The 21,318-nt window shown below is 41.9% G+C and overlaps 1 long non-coding RNA gene across 1 annotated transcript in view; it reads right to left on the bottom strand.

The window, feature by feature from the left end:
* Positions 1-7,994: 7,994 nt before the first annotated feature.
* The window catches only part of LOC115899201, a 33,543-nt gene continuing 20,219 nt past the window's right edge, over positions 7,995-21,318 (bottom strand). Inside the window, exon 3 of the long non-coding RNA XR_004058896.1 lies at positions 7,995-8,632. This is a non-coding gene — a long non-coding RNA (uncharacterized LOC115899201). The remainder of the gene's footprint in view (positions 8,633-21,318) is intronic.

Raw genomic sequence — 21,318 nt, 5'->3', positions numbered from 1 at the left:
GAACATTCCAAGCTGAATAAGAATAACAAAGTCATGGAGATGTGAAAGTGCAGGGTAAGTTCAGGAAATAGGAAATAGGAAACTGCTATGTGGTTAAAGCAATGGGCACGTGGGAGATGGTGGTAGAAGATGCAACCCGATCAGGAGCACAAACATCAGACTCTGTATTGCAGCAGACCCAGGAGAGCATTTTCACTCAGATTTTCAACAATGACAGCCTTGTTAGAATAAGTGGGTGACTTTCCGTGATAACTACTTTGAAAGACAACATTCACTGAGGTGCTTAAGTTCTAGGACTGCTTAAAACCAAATCACGTCCCATTGCTTGATAACTACAGCTGACAAAATCATGTCTCAGTACAGGAAAATTTAGCACCAAATAGTTAAGTCATCAGGCTTCAGAGCAGAGTCATCAGCAAAGCCACAAAGGAGGAAGAGGCTCAGTCCTTCTGGGCAGTCTGGCAAATGAAGTTACTAAGTATAAACATAAAGTCTTCCAGGCAGTCCCCTTGGGAAAATCTGTTTCTGGCTTGGGGGAATTGGAGAGGTCTCTCTTAGGATCAGGAGTTACAGAGGCTGAGGATGGTGGGGGTAGGGGTGCGTGGATTGAGTTTGAGAAGGACCTAGCATCGTGGAGTGTTCAGGTGCAAAGGAGAGAAATCAAGAAAGAAACCCAGTTATTCCCTAGCACCAAGATAAGACAGAGATGGTGGGGACAACTTGCTCAACCTTTGGGTGCCCAACATGCATACCAAAGCCTCAAGATAAGAGCACCCATGGCAGCACAACTAATTCCAAATGCTACAAGCTTGTGGTTCAAGACTACCGACAGAATACCCTTAGCTCCACCCACAGAGTTTCTAATTTAGTGAGCTAAATTAGACCTAAGTTGGGCTGAGAATTTGATTTTCTAAGAACTTCTGAGGTGGTGCTGATGCTGCTAGTCTAAGAACCTCCGACCTAGAACTCGTGAGTCACAGCCCTCAGGTGACATGTTTAGCAGCTGAATCTGAGAGAAACTGCAAAGGGTAGGAGTTGACAGTTTCCAGCCTAGACTACCTGAGGGGGATCCGTATGCTCGGGAGACTGATAAACATCCAAACAAGCAACAATCCAAGACAGATTGTGATCATGCGATAAAAAGAAGGCAGAAAGAGAAGGTTAAAGGAACTGGCTATTTGCCTGGAGACAACCACCCAGTAGAGCAGAAAGGAACTGCATCACTGGCCAGTTACTCAGAAGCTACAACTCAATTGTCACCTGGCTGCATCTAGAATCATCTATGGAGCTTTCCAAAACTGCCAGGTGCTAAGCCTCACCCCCCAGACAAATTAAATCAGAATCCTGCAGATGGGGCTCTGACTGTGGGAGTTTCCGAAAGCTCCCAGATGATTCAAACATGCAATTAGGGTTGAGAGTCGCTGTTCTAAGGGAAATTTGATCCTGTTTAAAGGAAGAAAGAAAAAAATATCCAATAGAGAAATCTATGGAAGAAGCAGTCTATCTCTAGTTAACTTAAAATGTAACAAGGTTTCTAAAATGGTTGGTCCTCGCCTTCTTACTCTGTCCTTTCCAAACCTTCAAATTCATTTACAGCTGTGGATACATCCAGCACTGTGCCTGAGCAGTTTCTTTTTATCTTTATTTATTTATTTATTTTAAAATAAAGATGGGGCCTTTCTATGTTGCCCAGGTTGGTCTCAAACTCCTGGGCCAAGCGATCCTCTTGCCTCAATCTCCCAAGTCCTGGAATTACAAGTGTGAGCCATCGTTCTCAGCCTACGGAGCAGTTTCCGTTCTGTTGTGCTCCCCCATGCTTTGCTTACTGTGGATTATTATTATGGATTATGGTTAACAGCAGCCAAACAAGCCTTGTAGCTGAAAATATTGGAAGAGGCCTTCTCCTAGAGCTCACTCTCTTCCTGTCTCTCAGAGGTCTGACGCCAAGACAAATGGTTTTTATCTCTGCATAGCTACAAATCTATGGATCATTTATTTTACATTAGATTAAAAATGTGAGTTTAAGAGTCAATGCTGCCAAGCATGGTGCCTGCCTAATGCCTGTAATCCCAGCAACTCTGGAGTCAGGAGGATCACTTGAGCCCAGGAGGTCAAGGCTGCAGTGAGCTATGATCGCACCACTGCACTACAGCGTGGGTGACAAAGTAAGACCCTGTCTCTAAAAACATTTAAAAGAATAAAAATAAAAAAGAGTCAATGCCCTTACAAAAGACATTTATAGAGTATCTAGTCAAATGTTATACATCTATATCTGAGTATACTGAAGTATAAGTGAAATGTTATATGAAACTGCAACACATAAATAGATAAAAAGAAGGGCTATAGAACAGTGTGTATGATGTTATTATTTGTGTTAATAAAAGAAAGGGGTTGGGCAATATGGGGGGATATCTCTAAAAATATAGAGACTAGATGGTGACATTGGTTCCCTCTAGGGTGGGACAGATTAGTGAGGAGACTTCTTGCTATGTGCTCTTTTCTATCTCTTGAATTTTGAATCACATACATGGATTACCTATTCAAAAACAAAATGTTTTGAATTCACTTTTTATAAAGCCTGCTCCGGTTGAAGCAGTCTGGACCTTCCTTTTCAGCCTTCCCCCTCATCCCAAGCCCTCACACCCAAAAATCCATGAAGATTTCTAAACCCATGGTGTTCCTCAGAAGACGCCTGCCCCGCATGGGCTTTGGTGGAAAACTGCTAAATCATTTCACTCCCACATTTTTGTTTTCTTATTTTTTGTAACGACAGGTCTCACTATGTTGCCCAGCCTGGTCTCGAACTCCTGGACTCAAGCAATCCTCCCTCCTTGGCCTCCCAAAGTGCTGGGATTACAGGGGTAAACCACTACGTCTGGTCCAACCCCACATTTTTGAGCAGCCAGAGCTGATATAGAGAGGCCCGGTGATTGGTTCAAAGTCACACAGCTAACATATATATCAAAATCTGATTCTTTCTCCAGTGTTTTTTTTTTTTCTATGCCCCCTCAAACATTTAATCCTTTCAACACAGGCTCTCAGATACTTAATGAACTTCTATACCTATGCCAAAGAGATAGCATTAGTACAAACACACAACAGTGGCGGAAGAAAATGTACGGAACAGGCACCAACTAAGTAAGCACAAGCCTCCCAGGCACAACATTAATTATACAACAACAACAGCCCTCACCACTGTGAGCTATTAACCACTGCAGTATAAAAAGGTTTATGTAGCTTATTTGAGTGTTTGTGGCATGCGTCACAAGACAAACATTTGGAAGATGAACGCTCCATATAGATTTCTTTGGTGCTGGCAGAGCCCCCATGATCACTAGGTGGCAGTAATGATCTAACAACAATAAGGCTGCTGGCCTAGAACCCTTAGAAAGTGAAACAATGAATTAATATCACACATCTGACTACACAGCCTTAGTACAAAACTCCAAATAATTCATTTGCTTGATAAGCTATGCCACTATTGTAACAGCCGACAATGTTTTAGTTTGTCACAAGTAGGCTGAAATCAGCCTTTGGGCAGAATCTGGTCAGCAATGTGCTCATCTAGGGTAGTGTTTGGTTTTGTTGTTTTGTTTTAATCTAAAATGCTTTTTGGCAAGCACTCTCTAATTTTCCAGAACTCCCATCATTCTTTAGTATCTTATTCTATGCCCCACACATTTGTTTGGCCCTGGAAGGCATTTGAGATCGGGATCCCTGCTAGAATATCTTTTTCTGAAATATACAATGATTATGCATTGCAGTCTAGCTGGTCTGGTCAAGTCCCTTGGGCTTTTCCACCTTTATTTATTTATTTATTTATTTATTTATTTATCTGTTTTGGAGACAGAGTCTCACTCTGTCACCCAGGCTGGAGTGCAGTGGCACAATCTTGGCTCACTGCAACCTCTGCCCCCGGGTTTCGAGAGATTCTCCTCCATCAGCCTACTGTGTTCCTGCGACTACAGGCCCATGCTCACTGCAAACTTCGCCTTCTGGGTTCAAGTGATTCTTCTGCCTCAGCCTCCTGAGTAGCTGGGATTATAGGCGCCCGCCGCCATGCCCAGCTCATTTTTGTATTTTTAGTAGGGATGGGGTTTCACCATTTTGGCCAGACTGGTCTCGAACTCCTGACCTCAGATGATCTGCCTACCTTGGCCTCCCAAAGTGCTGGGATTACAGGCATGAGCCACCGTACTCGGCCCTCCATTTATTTTTCCACAAGTCATTTTGGAACTGTCCTCACAGGGTCGACAAGAATTGCATGCTAGGTTCTGGACAGAAATATAGATGTAATTAAATATTAATCAGACTGCAATTGATCTACTTTCTTGTTGCTGAAAATAACGTAGCACTAAATATTGATCATTGGCATCCCCATAGGTCCTATAGATAGGATTTATTTTATCATTATTATTAATTTATTAATTTATTTTTTTGAGACAGGGTCTCACTCTGTCACCCAGACTGGAATGCAATGACACAATCGCAGTTCACTGCAGCCTTGACATCCTGGGCTCAAGTGATCCCTCCAACCTTAGCCTCCAGGGTAACTGGGACTACAGGTGCATGCCATCATGGTCAACTAATATTTCTTTTTTTTAGTTGTAGAGTTAAGGTCTTGCTGTGTTGCCCAAGCTGGTCTCAAGCTTCTGGACTCAGACGATCCTCCTGCCTCAGTCTCAGCCCAGCCTAAATAGTATTTATGACATTAGGATCATAAGACTTTAAGAACTGACTTGCATCTCCACTGCTCCTATAGATGGGATCTCTGACATTAGAATCATAAGGTTTTTGTTTAGGAACTGTTTAAGATGTTTTTCAGATCCCAAATTCCAGCAAAATAGCTGACGCTAACCAGTTTGAAGACCCCCACTGAGGAATAGAATCGGCATGAAAATACACCTTTTTTATCTCCTTGCCCTGACTTCACCCTCCACTCTTTGATCAATCAATGATCTCCAAACTTCAGCCCACTCCCAAACCTCTATAACCCCTAGCCACAAATTCCTTTAGGAGGTGGATTTGAGATTCCCTCCCATCTCTTCATTTGGTGGTGCTTTATTAAACCTCTTTCTCTGCTGCAACCCCATGTCTCCATCTATCGACTTGCTGCACATATGGGGCAACAGGTGGCAAGCCAACAGACCTACTATAGTTGCAATTTCTCTATCTATCTACAATGTTCTTCCCCATGGTTTTCTTTTTCTTTTCTTTTCTCTTTTTTTTTTTTTTTTTGGCAATCTTTCTCATTCCTTAAGGCTCAGATCAAATGTCACCTCCTGCTTCCACCAGGAAGTTTATGCCAGGCCTCTCTCCTTTAACTTCCCATGGCACACAGAGCCTCTACTACTTTGTTGGTGATTATTTTCTGCTCTGTATTGTCCGTTGTTTTTTGTCTGTCTGAGCTCTTTCTAAGTTCCTGAGGGGAGCACAGAAGTTGGCTCCTTCTTTGTGTGTGCAATGGTTTCCAGTACAGTGTCCGACTCGTGCTTGTATTTATTCTGACTCAACAACTCTGCCAGTATCTCCTTCACATGGACTAAAGGGAGGCAGGATAGTTTAGGAAAAGCTTTTTATAACATAGCACTAAAGGAATACAAGTCTATGAAAAATTAAAACTAAGCTAACAATTCTATTGTCTCCTAAAAGTACTAAGGGGATATATCATAGGGTACAAGATAAGCTCCAGAGTCAGACAGCCTGAGTACATAGTATTGCTGTGCCCTTAATAAGCTGTCTCACCCTAAGTAAGTCAACTTACTTGAGAAAACAGTAATAGCACCTAGTTAAAAGGGATTTTTATTTGTTTGGCTTTTATTGTGGTAAAAGCACTAACCATGAGATCTGCCCTCTTGACAAATTTATAAGTGCACAATACATTAATGTTGCACAGCAGATCTCTAGAACTTATTCATCTTGCATAACTGAAACTGTACACTCATTAGAACAGGAAGACTTTTTTAAGAAATTCTACTTTGAAATAACTTTAGACTTACAGTAAAGTTGCAAAAATTGTAGTTTCTGTATACACTTCACACAGCTCATTCAAATATTAATATCTTACATAAATGTAGTGCAATTATCAAAACCAGGAAATTGACACTGATACAACAATATTAACTGAATCTACAGACCTTGTTTGAATTTCACCAGTGTTCCCACAGTTTTCTTTTTCTGGATCCAATCCAGGATCCCATATTGCATTTAGCTATTATATCTTCTTCATCTTCTTCAATTAGTGATAGTTTTGGAAAATCCAGGCCAGTTATTTTCAAAATGTCCTTCAGGTTTACTCATGAGTAGACTGAAGTTAGGCATTTTGGGCAAGAAAAGCACAAATAGGATATTGTGCCCTTCTCAGTGCATCATATCTGGAGATACATGATCTTGGTATGTCCTATTATTTATGAGATTATTCTTGAACACTTGGTTAAAGTGGTGTATGTTGGGTTTCTCCACTGTTAAGCTTGCTATTTTTTCCCTTTGTAATTAGTAAATATCTTTTAGGGAGATACTTTGAGACTATACAAACATCCTATTTCTCATACTTTCACCAAGTAATTATAGTATCCTTCCACGGGACTTGCCTACAGCAATTACTACTATGGCGTTTGCCAAATATTAATCTTCTATTTTTCTGATTCCTTCTACAAGTATTAATTGAAATTCTACTGTAAGGAAGAGCTATTTCTTCTTCCCCATTTGTTTATTTAGAGGCATTTTATGAAGATTAAATGAAGCAGGACATTTACATGGTGTCTGGCACACGGTGAAGGCTCAGTAGGTGTGAGTCATCTTTAATATTATTATTACTGAGACAATATGGAAATTATGTAACTAATTGTTATGGGACTAATATTTTCTAGTTAGAAATGAGTATTTATAACATGTTTAAAGGTGTTCCAAAATGGTCTATTATATTAGTTTGCTATGACTGCCATAACAAAAGACCACAGACTGAGTGGTTTAAACAACAGAAATTTATTTCTTATAGCTCTGGAAGCTGGAAGTCCAAGATCAAGGTGTCAGCAGGTTTGATTTCTCCTCTTTCCTTGGTTTGGAGATGGCCACCTCCTTGCTGTGTCCTCACATGGCCTTTCCTCTGTATGTTGGCAACCCTGCTGTCTATGTGTGTGTTCTCATTTCCTCTTCTTCTAAGGACCAGTCAGATTGAATTAGGACCACCCTAAGGGCCTCATTTTAGCTTATTCATGTCTTTAAATGCCCTGTGTCCCAATGAAAGGTGAAGCTGACTGGGCTTCTAGGTGGGGTGGGGACTTGGAGAAATTTTCTGTCTAGCTAAAGGATTGTAAATGCACCAATCAGTGCTCTGTGTCTAGCTAAAGGTTTGTAAACACACCAATCAGTACTCCGTAAAAATGCACCAATCAGCGCTCTGTGTCTAAAGGTTTGTAAATGCACCAATCAGCACTCTCTAAAAACGGACCAATCAGCACTCTGTAAAATGGACCAATCAGCTCTCTGTAAAATAGACCAATTAGCAGGATGTGGGTGGAGCCAAATAAGGGAATAAATGCTGGCAGCCTGAGGCCTCATGGCAACCCACTGGGGTCCCCTTCCAGGCGGTGGAAGCTTTGTTCTTTCACTCTTTGCAATAAATCTTGCTGCTGCTCACTCTTTGGGTCCCCACTGCCTTTATGAGCTGTAACACTCACTGTGAAGATCTGCAGCTTCACTCCTGAAGCCAGCGAGGCCACGAACCCACCTGGAGAAACGAACAACTCCAGGGGCCCCACCTTTATGAGCTGTAACACTCACCGCAAAGATCTGCAGTTTCACTCCTGAAGCCAGTGAGACCACGAACCCACCAGGAGGAATGAACAACTCTGGACACGCCACCTTTAAGCGCTGTAACTCTCACTGCGAAGGTGTGCGGTTTCACTCCTGAAGTCAGCGAGACCACGAACCCCCCAGAAGGAAAAAACTCTGGACACATCTGAAGGAACAAACTCGGGACACACCATCTTTAAGAACTTTAATACCGTGAGCATTCGCAGCTTAATTCTTGAAGTCAGTGAGACCAAGAACCCACTGAAAGGAACCAACCAATTCCCGACACACCAATACAATCACATTCTGAAGTACTGGGGCTTAGAGTTTCAACACATGAATTTGGGAAGGGGGAGCTGTCATTCCGCCCATATCTACCTATTCGCTTTGAAGAATTATTGTGAGCAAATGATTAAACATGTGAAAGCACTTTCAAAACTGGAAAGCACCGAACAAACATAAGGCAATAGCATTAAAATATGACAAATCTTGGGAACCATTCGTGCACTGTACATTTCAGGCACTGAAGCATTCCCTCACAATGTTATTGGCATTATTCATTTCACTTCAACCCGGGCAGTGTGTGTGTGATCGCACATCCTCAGCGAGTGACACCCACATCACTGTGTGTTGCTTGTTTTTTGTCTTTCTGGAGCTTCAGGCTTTCAGCAGCTCATTTCAGGCTGTCCCAGCTACCTCCTCAGAGGCCGGAGGCACCACCTTCCCTCAGAGGGAAAGCTGCCTGCGAGGTGGCTGGCAAGCGCCTGATTTCCCCATCCACCAGCTGCGTAGCCTTGGGCAAGGCCCCTCCGTGCAGCACTTTGTCCCGATTCCACGGCTGAAAAAGAGGGATAACAATCCTCACAAGGAGGCTGAGGATAAATGAGTTAATCTTTATAGAGCATTTGGAGAACACAAAATGGACAAACCCCTATTTATCTCTTTGTAGAACTAGCCTACAAACTAAACTCCCACTAGGAAACCAGGACCCTTTTATATAATGTTTACTTGAAGGAGGCAATTTTCAGATTCTAATAAATCTTAGCTTCCCAGAAGTAGGAAAAAGGCACACATTTTACTATATCTAAGTAAAAAAGTAGAACAATCTCTTCCTGCTGAAGGTTTTGCTTATCAGAGGCTAACAGAGGCCAGGGAGAAACTGTGACCTGTGGTCTGCCTTGTCTGTCATGGATAAGGAAGAACCAGAGACTCTCCCCAGGGCTGTCAAATGTTTTTAAAGCTGACATCCTTGGCGTCCACAACCTCCAATCTCAGTGTGTGGGAGGAGGGTATGGATACCATTTAACTGCCTCCCGCAGCTTGCCAAGCCCACCACCATTTTCCCAGGCTAGCAGTAGCCATTACTTGCTTAATAGCAGTGCTTTCAAGCTCTTCAGAGACAGGAGTACTTCAGCAGCCAAAGTGGGAAGTCCTTCTTCCAAGTCTACCAAGGCCTTTGGCCACTGCCAAAGCACCCCAGAAGAGTTTGTCAGTAGGAACTGTCTCTGTTTACCATGTTGCATTAACTCTTTGCTCAGAATCAATCACTCCACCTGTGATTGATTGCCTGGGGCCACCAGTACTGCTTTGGGCGGAAGTTTTTCTCCATACCACATCCTTGTTTTCCTTGCCTCACTCCCAGGCAATTTTCACCACAGGTCTGGCAACAGCCTTCTAAAGGATCTCCGTCATTCTGCTCCCTAATCCCTACTGCACGGTCTTCCCTGCTCATCTCCACCTATTCAACTTCTAAATTTGAAACAATAAAATCTTCCAAATCCCACCTCTATTCTAATATCCCTTGGAAGTTCCTTGTTTAAAGGATCAGTAGAGATTAGCCAGGCCAAGAGAATGCCGGTGTGTGAGATGGGTCGAGGAGGGAGAGAAGAGGGCCAGAGAGCAACAGGAACTGCAGAACAGCACATACAAAGTCGTGATGTGAGAACGTGGCTCGCATATGCAACTACTCAGGACTCAGCAAAACTGGAACCTAGAGGGAAATAAAGTTGGCGAGGGTCAGCAGAGCCAGGTCCCCTGTGAAGGAGTTTGGACTTTAGGAGAAAGTGGGGGCCATTGAAGGATTTTAAGTAGGCAAGTGTCACAAACAAGTTTGCAAGTTAGAGAGATTTCTCTGGCAATGGAGTGGAGAACGCATTAGAGGAGAAATACTGGAAGCAGAGAGACCATCTGAGAGGTTGGTGCGATGATCCACAGTTGACGGCAGCAAGGGGTAGGAAGGAGAGGGGATGTTAACTTCAGCAGCATTATTCAAAGTGTTGTCCTTGGGCAAATGCCAACTTCTGGACCAATGTCTGTCCTCCAACTGTTTTTCCTGATCTGTTATGAGATGAAGAACTTGTGCCAGAATGTAAAGTCAAGGCACTTACTGCTTCATCAAAAAAAGTCTTGCTTTAAGGGGAAAAAAAAGTCAGTCCTACTGAACGGTGTGCTTAGTGAAGTATTTGGTTTACATTCTGGCCCAAGTCCCTTATCTTCGTGAACGCGTAACAAACAGTCTGCAGACCAGCACTGCAAGTGGTACTGACTCCAAGGACTTTCTGGATTGATGATGATTTCGATCAAAATGAGAAGTTTATAATCATGGTGGGTTCGGTAAATGAGGGAGACAATACATGCTTATAAGAAAAACAAGTAACCCAAGTGTGGTCAGAGTGATAACCTGAATGAGTGATGCATTATCTCACTCATTCTTTGAGGACTCCAGCTGAGAAGCTGGATCCCAGAATGGAATTACTGTGGGTTTTTGCATAAATCAGAAGTGAGTTCAAATCCCAACTTCATGACTGACTGTGTGAACTTATGTTAGTTAGCTGACTTCTCTGAACCTTATTTCCCTGTGTATAAAATGGGAGAAGTAATACCTGCTTCACAGTGATGTGAGCTCATGACCTAGCACGTGGCAGGTGTTTGTTCGCTGTTCCCCAGATGTGGCACATGGTAAGAATTCTTTGAGAGAAAAAAATGTGCTGAATATCATTTTTAAAATAAACAGAAAAGTAATGAGAAGACAGTTTTTAAAAAGTGATACAAAGACAGAGTTGGGAGTGTGTAATCAGCTCTTCTAAAACATCAAACTGTGAAAAGATAGTAAAACCAAGCAGTTAAGATCTGTCTGCAGTCAAGTTGTAAAATACAATTTTCTTACCCCATCTTCCTCTCACAGACACTTCTTCCTACCTCCAGCCTCAGCCTCACATTCTGGGGCCCAGCTTTGAGTCATCTTGACTAAGGATCCATCCTCAGCCTTGGGTCTTGGTCTGATAACAGGGCTCTGCTTGGTACCTGTTTTGGTCCTGTTGATGCTGTTACAGGTATCGTCCCAATACTCCAGGTCCCTCCGCTAAAACACCTGGGTTGCTCTTGCCAATCCCCTCCCAAAGAGATTCCTAAGTTATCAGGCCTATGGCTGTTGCCCTGGTGCCTACTTGCAGACAATTGTGCTTGAGAACACACCAGAAGCCCACTGCCAGCTTGTTTGTATCTCTTTTCAATTTGTCTGCTGGATTCTGATGCAATATGCTGTCCCTTCAGGCACCAAACTTTGCAGTCAGATGGAAACTTGCCCAGAGCTTGATGATTCCAGGGGTCTCCCATCCCTCAGTACCTGCCTTAGCCCTAGTGTCAAATTCAGCTCTATGGCCAAGCTTTTTGCTACATGTATCTGAGACAAGAAAACAAGACAAACGATATGTATTTTATGTCTATATAACAGTTTATAATTTACAAAGTTCTTTCACATTATTTCATTTGACCCTCACACCCTCACATCAAAGAAATTTTCCTATTTTATAGATAAGTGCAGGTGACTTACTGGGGCGGTCAACTGTCCCAGTTAGTCCAGGGTTGAGGGGGTTGAGGGGGTTCCCAGACCGCAGGACTTTCATTGCTAAAACCAGGACAGTCCTGAGCAAACTGGGATGGTCAGTCACCCTATATCACATAGCTAGTAAGTGACTGAGCGACTGAGCTCGGATTTGAACCCAAGGCACCTAGCCCATACTTATTATACTTATTGAGTTATTGAACTCAGTAGTTATTATTGCTAATATTATTGAGCTCAATAACGGTTAAATGAATGACAGACACCTAGTCTGTCTCCTTTCCACTGTGCCATGTGCTTCTCCTAAACAGCATTCTCTTCAGACTAATACATAAAGGTGTTGTTTGCCTTCTTTCTTCTTGAAATGCCAATCAGTGGAAAGGAGAGGGGAAACACTGCTTTGCAAGAGAAAAGCATCCTTGCATTAACTCCGTGTCAGAATAATCACTGACAGTAATAATTTCAACAAAGGAATTAATTAACAGAGTCTGCAATTATCTTAACAAGAGCTTGAAATCAAAAATGATTGTGATGGGCCACTAGCCCAATCAATATATGTACTCTGCCCTGGGATAATCTAAGACTGATTGCATATATGAATATTCAGTACATGTAAATTTTAAATCCTACCATCAGATAACAACAAAGGGTTGAAAGAGATTTAGTGGTCAGTATGTGCCCTTCCATTCAACCTTGACTTCACTGAAACCATCTCAGAAAAGAGAACAATTGGTGCTCCTTTTAAAGATATCCCACTGAGGCAAGCCCAAGAGCTTCTTCAGGTGCTACTTTCAGCCACCACTGAATGATGAGTACAGCTTAACTTTGCAGCTAGTAAAAGGAGTGCTGGATATCAGAGCCTGTTAACTTTCCGTCTACCAGAGTCTCTGTGCAGGACACAACCTCCAGTTTCCTATCCACTCAAATCCCTGCCAGCTCAAGCTCTCCTCTGTCACCCAGGATACCACTATCCCCCAAGACTGTGTCTGGCCTTTCTTTTGACATATTTCCTTAGTTAACTTATATAATCTTCTGGGATAACTTTTTTAAGAGATAGAGTCTTCTCTGTTGCACAGGCTAGAGTGCAGTGCCACTATCAATCATAGTTCATTGCAGTCTCAAACTCTTAGGCTCAAGTAATCCTTCGTCTTTCAGTCCCCCAAGTATCTGGGATTACAGGTGCGTGCCTCCAAGCCCAGCTAATTATTTTATTGTTTGTAATGACAAGGTCTAGTTGCTGACCAAGCTGGTCTGGAAGTCCTGGCCTCAAGCAGTCCTCCCACCACAGCTTCCCAAAGTGCTGGGATTACAGGTGTGAGCCAACACACCTAGCATCTTTTGGGATAGTTAATTCCAAAGATTTGTATGCACCCAACATTTAACTTTTTTTTCTTTCTGGATACCCATCATTCATTCAGCAAACATTTAGGAAATGGCTATAATGTGTCAGGCACTGTGCTAGGTACTGAGATTAGTCGTAGAAAAGTTACAGGAGTTAGTAAGGCAGTTAAGGGAACACAGAATAGAAAAACTATTCCTGGAAGAGAGGACAGCATCACATATACAAAACAATATGCTCAGAATACTACAAATGAGTTCAAAAAGTAGGAAGCAGGAAGTCTCTAGGAGTTGGCAGCCATGGCCAACTGGATAATTCGGTACTTTTCCAGGAAGTCTTCTCTGGCTCATTTTGAGAGAAGCAATAGCTTCTGCCCCTCACCTTGAATAAACATAAAGCATTCAAGACCTCCTGAGGCCATCGTCTCTTATTTTCCAGTTTCCAATTGGTTTCCACTGTGAAAATATCTTAGCTCCTATTTGCATTTTCTTTTCCATCTGTCTCTTTGTATATACCCTATATGCTAATCGACATCAATGTTTTCTGCCAGCAACCGCTGGGAAGGGTGGAGTAGCCATCGCTTCCTGAGACCCAGGAAGAAGAGAAAACCATGAGGTTATCATCTCTGTGCTATGATTAAGCCACTGAGTGTTTCCTTCAAAGTCTGGTTAACTTATCTTAACACAACCTCAAATACTTGTCTCTGCGAAGCACACTCTATCAACTGAAGGAACAGAATCCCTTACACTCCCAAAGATGCTTTCCAATGGCAGAAAGGAAGCTAAGCAGAGGACTGGCTTAATTCAGGCAGTATTAAAAGCAATACCAAGAACGGGAAGGGAACTGAAAGAAGGCTAGGAAAAGCAAGGGATGAGGAGAAAGTGGCTCTCTAGAAATTGTTCCTGGCTTTCAACACTATTACGGGCATGACAATCACGTGCCTGCTCCACACACAGGCTCAGCTAGAAGTTATTCCCCAAGTCCTACCTGCCAAGCCTGAGCTGATTGGAAAAGTGGTAGGATCTGATCCAAGGTCTGTCACCCCACAGGCTGGACAATGGCCTGTGAAGCAGCCTGAGAATGATGATACTGATGGCTGTAATAATAGCAGCTATGATGCATTAGGGGTTACTATGCGCATGGTAGATAATTTATCTCACTTAATCCTCACAACAACTCTTTGAGGTAGATACTATTATTATCTCACTTTCACAGATGACAATACATGTTTCAAGAGGTTTCACAAATCTGCCAAGCTCAGAGGATTGAGTCAAACTCTGGTCTGTCTGATTTTAGAACCAAACCCTTCCTCACCTTTCAGTATTGCCTTTCATTCATTTATTTATTTATTAAAAAAAAATTCTTCTGTACCCGTTATTAACCAAGCACTATGGCAAGTGCTGGGGATACAGTGGAGGCCAAGACTTAAAAAGACCCTGGCCCCTGGGGCTTATACTGTACAGAGGAGATAGATATACAGTAAGCAAATGACACAAGTAAGTACAGGCTGCATTCAGTACTATGAAGAAGACAAAGGGTTTGTTATGATAGGTGTAGGGGAGGCCAGGTGTGGTGGCTCACGCCTGTAATCCCAACATTTTGGGAGACTGAGGTGGGCAGGTCACTTGAGTTCAGGAGTTTCAGACCAGTCTAAGCAACATGGCAAAACCCCATCTCTACAAAAAAATTTTTATAAAACTGGGCGTGGTGGTGCATGCCTGTCATCCCTGCTACTCAGGAGGCTAAGGCTTAAGGATCCCTTAAGCCCGGGAGATGGAGGTTGCAGTGAGCTGAGATCGTGCCACTGCACTCCAGCCTGGGTGACAGAATGAGACTCCATCTCAAAAGAAAAAGAAAAAAAGAGAAAGAAAGGAGAGGTGTAAGGAAACTTACTTAGGTGGTTAGGGAAGCGCCCTCAAGGAAGGGGCATTACACTGAGATCTGAAGGATGTGACAGAGTCAGTTATAAGGTGTCCTGAGAAAAAGGCAAGGGAACAAGATGCAGAACAGGCCAATCAAAAAAGAGAGAGAGGTCAGTGAGGCTGGGTGCCTAGAGAGCTTGGCAGAGGCCAGATGTCACGGGCCTTAAAGACTACCAGAGGAATTAGAACTGGCTTCCAAGTGCAATGGCAAGATACGGGACAGAGTTAAGCAGTGGAGACTGGAGATGGCTGGTTTACTTTTTATTAAAAAGAGAAGGGGCATAATGTAGTAGTTAAGCGCATAGACTCTGGACCCAGAATGCCTGCACTCAAATCCCTGACTTGCTGCTTACCAACTCTGTGACTGTGATAACCTCTTCTGTGCCTCAGTTTTCTTATCTTTGAAATACAGACACTAACCAGACCTGCCGCAGAGGGCTGTTGGAATGATTAAATTAATTATTATTTGAAACCACGTAGAATACTCTTTGGTACCTAGTATAAACATGCTTAAAAAGTACTTAATTTCCATGGTGAAAATATAATTTCCATGGTGAAATAATAAACAGATAATTAATAGATGTCTTTACAAATATAACCATATAAATTTGTTTTGCAGACATACAGCAATGTAATATCAAAAGCATGCTTTTCTTTCAGTGAAGACTTTTTGCATTGTTCTTTCTCTTTCTTCCTCTTTCTCCCTCTCTACTACATCAGCAACTGCTCCCACGTAAGGTAATTTATGTCAGGAACACCATATGTTTCCGACCACAGAATTCTAAATAGGCAGACATAAGATTTATGTGCATACACATATGTGGCATTCTTTTATCTTTGTTTTGCAAAAATTAAATTACTATGTACAATTGACCCTTGAACAACCCAGGAGCTAGGGACGCCAACCCTCTGCACAGTCAAAAATCCATGTATATCACCACCACCAGAAAAATATAAAAAGAAAAAAGAAAAAAATCTACTTATAATAGTTTTGACTACCCCAAAACTGAATTACTAGTAACCTACTGTTGACCAGAAGCCTTAATGATAACATAGACAGTTGATTAATACATATTTTGTATGTTATATGGATTATATATGTATTCTTACAGTAAAGAAAGCTAGAGAAAAGAACATGTTATTAAGAAAGTCATAAGGAAGAGAAATATATTTACTATTCATTAAGTAAAAGTCAACCACCATAAAGGTCTTCATCCCTCATTGTCTTCATAATGAGTAGACTGAGGAGAGGAAGATGAGGGGTTGGCCTTGCTGTCTCAGAGGTAGCAGAGGCAGAGAAGGTGGAGGAGGTGGAAGGGGAGGCAGGAGAGGAAGGCACTCCCTTGGTGTAACTGTTATTGAAAACACACACACACACACACACACACACACACACACACACACACACACACACACATATAAGTGGACCCACACAGTTCAAACCTGTGTTGCTCTATTGTCAACTGTATATCTTTTTCTCACTCAAACCAATATAACTCCATTTCATCATTTAAATGAGTGTATCCTGGTCCATGGGGGCAGATATACCATAATTTATTCAGCTGTTCCTCAACCAATGAACGTTCATTTATCCCCAGTTCTTTTGTTGTTACTAACTCTGTCTCAGTAAACATTATTGTTCAAATGACCTTACAGTCTAGTGGTTTCACCTCTATTGAGTAGATTTCTAGGAGTGAGTAGATTTTTGGGAGATTGCTAGCCTAGATGACATAATTGTTATTTTCTAAATAGAGATAGATGAAAGATCACTTGTTTAAAAGACTAATACTGTTGTCATTTCCTGCAGGAAGATATGCAAATGCTCATTTGCCACAGCAGGTCATTTTTGCATGGATGCCAACTTATGTTACTTTCTTCATAAAAATATATTCAATGAAAATGTACATGTAGTAAAAACACACAGATTATAAGTATACAGTTTGGTGAGTTTTGACACGTGTTTATACCATGTTATACCATGTCACCAACACCACAATCAAGATATAGAATATTTCCAGCACCCCAGATAATCTCGCTTGCAGCCAAACCCCACCCTCTGTAAGCAACCACTGTTTTGATTTCTATCAATGTAGATTAGTTTTGTGTGTAATTAAACCTCCTATAAATAAAATCATATAATGTACTTTTTGGTGTCCGACTTCTTTTGCTCAACGTAATGTTTCTGAGATACATCCCTGTTGTTGTATGTATCAATAAGTAAACAGTAGATAATCAGGGCTAGGCATCATGGCTTGCACTTATAATCCCAGCTACTCAAGAGGATCACTTGAGTCCAGGAGTTCAAGGTTAAAATTTAAATGGAACAAAATGTACGGATTCCATATGTTCCATTGAGTTTTGACAGTTGTATACACCCATTTAACCACCATGCCAAACATTTCCATAATGTCAGGCTCTCCTGGTCCTTTGTGGTTCATTCCCATGCCACTTTACTCCATCCAGAGTCTGTTCTAGAGCTTTATACAAATGGAATCATAGAGTATGTACTCTTTATATCTGCTTTCTGTCACTAAACATAATGCTTTTTTTATTCATTTATGTTATTTCAGTTAATGGTAGTTCATTCCTTTTTATTACTGATTAGTATTTCATATAGCACAATTTGTTTCTCCATTTTCCTGTTGCTGCACATTGGTGTTGATTCTCATTTTTTAGATTTTCTGTATAAGACTGCCATAAATTTCTTGTGCAAGTCTTTTTGTGGACATGTATTTTTATTTCTTTTGTATAAATACCTGGGATTATAATTGTTAGATTATAGTTTGATGTATAAATTTGTAAGAAAATGACAAGCAGATTTCCAAATGTAACATTTTTGTAAACAAGGTTTTTTATATAACAAATCATGTTGTCTCCAAGTAAAGACAGTTTCATTTCTCCCTTTGCAATCACATGCATTTTATTTCTTGTTCTTGCCTTATGGTATTGCCTAGTGTCTCCAGTGCAGTGTTAAACAATAAGTAAAGAAAGCAAACTTTCTTGCCTTCTTTCAAGACTTACAGTGAAATAATTTAATATTTCTTTTTATTATTATTTCTTAAGACAGGATCTTGCTCTGTTGCCCAGGCTGGAGTACAGTGGCACAATCATATATCACCATAACATCAAACTCCTAGGCTCAAGTGATCCTCCTGCCTCAGCCTCCTGAGTAGCTTGAACTACAGGCATATGTCACCACACCTGGCTAATTTTTGTATTTTTTTTTGGAGAGATGGGAGGCTCTGCATGTTGCTCAGGCTGGTCTTGAATCCCTGGCCTTAAGCGATCCTCCTGTGTTGGCCTCCCAAAGTGTTGAGTTTACAAGTATTAGCCACTGTGCCCAGTTTGCATTCAATATTTCATCAATAAGTATAATGGTGGTTTTGCAGACACCACCACCGCCAGGAGCCCAGTAATACCCACGATGGTCAATTCCACTGTGTTCTTTGACATCGCTATCAACAGCCAGTCCTTAGGCCTCATCTCCTTCAAGCTGTTTGCAGGCAAATTTCCAAAAACAACAGAAAACTTTCATTCTCTGAGCACTGTAGAGAAAGGATTTGGTTATAAGGGTTCCTGCTTTCACCGAATTATTTCAGAGTTTATGTGTCAGGGTGGTGACTTCACACGTCATTATGGCATTGAAGGCAAGTCCATCTACGGGGAGAAATTTGATGATGAGAACTTCATCCTCAAGCATACAGGTCCTGGCATCTTGTCCACAGTAAATGCTGGACCCAACACAAACGGTTCCCAGTTTTTCATCTGCACTGCCAAGATTGAGTGGTTGGATGGCACACATGTGGTCTTTGGCAAGGTGAAAGAAGGCATGAATATTGTGGAGGCCATGGAGTGCTCTGGGTCCAGGAATGGCAAGACCAGCAAGAAGATCACCATTGCTGACTGTGGACAACTCTAATAAGTTTGACTTGTGTTTTATCTTAACCAACAGACCAATCCTTCTGTAGCTCAGGAGAGCACCCCTCCACCCCATATGCTTCAGTGTCCTATAGTCTTTGTACTCTCACTGCAGTTCCCTTTGAGTTCTGTCTTTTCCTTATTCCCTTTCTATGCCTAGCTGGATTGCAGAGTTAAGTCTATAACTATGAAATAAAAACTAAATAACAAAAAAAGTGCATAATATTATCTGTAAGTTTTTCATAGACACCGTTTATGAAATTAAAGCATTTTGTTTCTATTCTATTCTTCCTTTGCAAAGGTTTCTAATTATGAATGGATGTTCTATTTTGTCAAATGCTTTTTCTGCATATATTGAATATAAGTATCATAGTTTTCTCTGTTTTTCTTTTATGTGTGAATTACACTGATTGGTTTCAAGAAGACCTTGAACTAAGCTTTCATTCTTTTTTTTTTTTTTTTTTTTTTTTTGAGACGGAGTCTTGCTCTGCCGCCCAGGCTGGAGTGCAGTGGCCGGATCTCAGCTCACTGCAAGCTCCGCCTCCCGGGTTCACGCCATTCTCCTGTCTCAGCCTCCCGAGTAGCTGGGACTACAGGCGCCCGCCTCGTCGCCCGGCTAGTTTTTTGTATTTTTTAGTAGAGACGGGGTTTCACCGTATTAGCCAGGATGGTCTCGATCTCCTGACCTCATGATCCGCCCGTCTCGGCCTCCCAAAGTGCTGGGATTACAGGCTTGAGCCACTGCGCGCGGCCTCATTCTTAAGATAAGCTCTTCTTGGTAATAATATGTTATCCATTTAAGTCATTGCTAAATTTGATGTACTAATATTTTGTTCAGAATTTTTGCATCTGTGTTCATGAAGAATACTCATCTGTAATTTTTTATTTATTTGTTTTATTATCTGTTTTTAAAATTTCTTTGACAGGCTTTGATGTCAATATGATTCTGGCCTCGTGAAGGAAATTTGGGGCAGTTCCCTTCTCCTGTATTTTTTAAGAAGTTTGCAGGCTGGGCATGGTGGCTTATGCCTGTAATCCCAGTCTGAGGGAGTCTGAGGCAGGAAGATCACTTGAGTCCAGGAGCTTGAGACCAGCCTGGTCAACATAGCAATAATCTGTCCCTACAAAAAATTTGAAAATTAGCCAGACATGGTGGCATGCACCTGTAGTCCCAGCTACTCAGGAGGCTGAAGTGGAAGGATTCCTTGAGCCCAGGAGTTTGAGGCTGCAGTGAGTTGTGATTGTGCCACTGCACTCCAGCCTGGGCAACAAAGCAATAATCTGTCTCAAAAGAAAGAAAAAATGTTTGCGTTATATTTGTATTATTTCAACTAGGCATGGTGGCTCACACCTATAATACCTGCACTTTGGGAGGCCGAGGTGGGAGAATCACTTGAGCTCGTGAGTTTGAGACCAGCCTGAGGAACATAGTGAGACCCTGTCTATACAAAATAATTTTTAAGACTGGGTGTGGTGGCTTACACCTGTAATCCCAGCACTTTGGGAGGCCGAGGAAGGCAATCACTTGAGGCCAGGAGTTCAAGACCAGCCTGGCCAACATGGCAAAACCCCATCTCTACAAATACAAAAATGCACATACAAAAATTAGTGAGACATGGTGGTGCACATGTGTAATCTCAACTATTTGGGAGGCTGAGGCATGAGAATTCCTTGAACTCGGTAGGCGGAGGTTGCAGTGAGCCGAGATCGCACCACTGCATTCCAACCTGGGTGATGGAGCAAGTCTCTGTCTCCAAAATAATAATAATAATGATGATGATTTTTTAAAAGTTAGCATGGTGTGGTAGCACATGTCTATAGTACCAGGCACTTGGGAGGCTGAGGCAGGAGGATCCCTTAAGCTCAGGAGTTTGAGGCTGCAGTGAGCTATGATCAGAGCCACTGCACTCCAGCCTGGGCAACAGAGTGAGAACCTGTCTCCATTAAAAAAAAAGAAAGATTTATATTATTTCTACCTTAAATATTTGATAGAATTCATCCTTGAAACCAACGGGGTCTATGAGATCAGCTACTTCTGGATGATGTGGTATGAGAGAAGAAACATATTCATGGGCTCACTCCTGTGTCTCCTTCTTTGAAGTGGGTTCCCTGCTCAAATGCTGTGTTTTTGAGAGTCCAGGCCTAGAGGTCAGGAACTGTAAGCCCCCTAGAGAGTGGTACTAGCTGAGATTTTGCATTCCCAGAACCAGTATTTATCTCTGTGAGAATGAAATTCTGGCTCTTCCAGAATTTAATAGTGGATTTGGTGGCAAATCAACTACTTGCATGGAAGAGGCCCAAGGTAGTTGACTCCACACCAAGTTACTGGTTGTCCTCCTTGAGGAACAGTGCTGTATTGCCTTATTAGGGGTAGGCACATTGGTCTATGCCACTGAAAGTTTGAATATTCAAAAGAGGCCATAGCTATATTGAACCTGCTAAGAAGTCCGTGCTGTTGACCTATACGTAGCTTCCGTCTCTGCCACAATAGCGCTTCTTGTGCT

The sequence above is a fragment of the Rhinopithecus roxellana genome, chromosome 8 (genome assembly GCF_007565055.1).
Source record: "Rhinopithecus roxellana isolate Shanxi Qingling chromosome 8, ASM756505v1, whole genome shotgun sequence".
Lineage (NCBI taxonomy): Eukaryota > Metazoa > Chordata > Mammalia > Primates > Cercopithecidae > Rhinopithecus > Rhinopithecus roxellana.
The sequence above is the reverse complement of the archived record's forward strand: the minus strand, read 5'-3'. Positions and strand labels throughout refer to the sequence as shown.